General features: G+C 47.2%; 1 pseudogene; it reads left to right on the top strand.

The window, feature by feature from the left end:
- Positions 1 to 274: 274 nt before the first annotated feature.
- On the top strand, positions 275 to 1,627 carry LOC109456631 (junctional adhesion molecule C pseudogene; annotated as a pseudogene).
- Positions 1,628 to 2,196: the final 569 nt, after the last annotated feature.

Below are 2,196 nucleotides of genomic sequence, written 5' to 3'. Positions count from 1 at the left end.
CCATTACAAAGAGGAATGTGGTCTGCCAAAATCTGAGCTCTGGTTGCTCTAAGCCCTGTCTCCCTTTTCTATCTGAATTTGGTCCCCGATGTATAAGCCCTGCAGATTCCACCTATGTTCTCTGTGAGGCAAGACCTGAATGGGTCACCAGGAAGAATCTCACAATGCCAAGGAAACTGAATATCCCCTTTGGGCTTTCTTTTTCTCATCGGACAAAGGGTAGGCACAGAGGGGCCCTCTTGATGTGGGGCTTGCTGGCCTGAAGGAAACGGCAATGCAGTCAAGTATAGTCGTTCTTTTCAGCCTTGTAATGTGGTCCTTTCTTGGTGTCTATGGTCCAGTAGGATACTTCAGTCTCACCCTCATGTTCTGGGATTTTCACAGTTATGCCTTGTCTATGGTAGTTGTTAGTTAGTGTCTTGTGAGGGGACCTAAAGTCAGGAATGACCTATGTCATCATCTTGATGATGTCACTCTCCAGTTTTGTGTGTGTCTGTGTGTGTGTGTGTGTGTGTGTGTGTGTGTGTGTGTGTTTGTTTTTTGTTTTGGCATGTCGGTATGTTTTGTTTTCTCTCTCTCTGTCTCTCTGTCTCTCTCTCTTCTTCTTTGTTTTGTTTCATTTTGTCTTAGTTCTCTGTGTCTCAGTGAATGGCTTCAATTTGACCTACTTTATTATTTACCAATTGGTAATAAACTGCACATGAACCCTTGACATGATGCAGAGGCGGTGGCAGAGACCCGGCCCGGCACCTGGGTGCCCAACTTCTTCCTGCTGCTGGTTTTCAAGGACTGCTTGACAGGGGCTGTGAATCTCTAATACAGCAGCCAAAGCCCAGTGGTACAGGAATTTGAAAGTGTAGAACCGCCTTGTATCTTATGGATTCACAGACAAGTGACCCCAGGATTGAAGGGAAGAAAATTCAAGATGTCCAAACCACACAAGTGTTTGTTGACAACAAAATACAGGGAAATTAGGCACGTCGTACAGAACAGTTGGGGAGAACCTCTCTAAAGTTCTGGAATGTGACCCGGACAGACCCTTTATCCCTGGGAGGTGATCGCTCAGAATGATTGCAAAGCAATTGACGAGATTGGCATTGAGTTAACTGTGCCAGTGCAGTCAGCACCTCCTGTGTGTGGAGCACCCAGGGCTGTGCCTGCATGTAAGCTGACAACGCTGCACTGCCAGGGGAGGGAGGGCTCCCTGCTTCCTTATATCTGGTATCAGAGGGGCTGCTGCCCACAGACTCCAGAACCAATCCCAGATTTCCAAATCCCCCTTTTCTCTTAAACTCTGAAGCAGGTACTCTGGTCTTCAGCGTTGTTCACAAGGGGACTCGGGGTAGTCTTACTGCATAGCTGCCAGTGCCCAGGTTCAACCAGGTGGGAGGAGCAGGAGGTGGGAGTCTGACCTGACCATCGGAGGAAGTATCCTCAAGGTTCTGGCTGTCCTTGCTGTATGGCCCTGATGTCAGTGGGCCTCTGCCATGCATGCAGACGTGGTTACCTCATCAACAGTAAACAGAATGAGGAAAGTTACAAGAATCCAGGAAAGCCAGATGGAGTCAACTGTATCAGGACAGATGAGGAAGGTGACTTCAGACACAAGTCATCATTTGTGATCTGAAATCTGATGGTGTGGTTGAGAGCACATGCAATACCTTTACTGGAACCCTCCCTCGGGAGCAGCCTGGAGCGAAGCGCACTTGGACAGAGCTAGACGCTCGCGCAAAAGCTTTTTGTTTTGGCCAAAGTTGACGGCTAGGCCTTTATCTTTTTTTCTTTCTTTTTTTTTTTTCTTTTTTTTAATTAGGATTAGAATGGTTAGTAGAGTTACATAGGTTTCAGGTGTACAATTCTGTAGTACATCATCTTTATATCACATTGTATGCTTACTACCCAGAGTCAGTTCTCTTTCCATCACCATATACTTGATCCTGTTTACTTTTTCAGAAGCCACATGAATAAAAGCCTTTTCCTCAAGATTGGCACAGTCATGACAAGGAAAGGAAACTGAAGAAGTTCACTGAGGCTGACTCCAGTCTCTGGCCTGGCTGTCAGGGGGATTTTAAAGCTCCTGCTCATAGACTCTGCTGGGCTGAGCACTGTGGGCCTGGGAAGACAGTTTATTTGCCACTCGCTGTCATCAGCCAGGGTGAGCCCCACATGAGGGGTGACAAGACATCACACCTGCAG

Source organism: Rhinolophus sinicus, chromosome 3 (assembly GCF_057876585.1).
Source record: "Rhinolophus sinicus isolate RSI-liver-muscle chromosome 3, RSI-T2T, whole genome shotgun sequence".
Taxonomy (NCBI): domain Eukaryota; kingdom Metazoa; phylum Chordata; class Mammalia; order Chiroptera; family Rhinolophidae; genus Rhinolophus; species Rhinolophus sinicus.
This window is presented reverse-complemented; position numbering and strand designations above follow the sequence as displayed.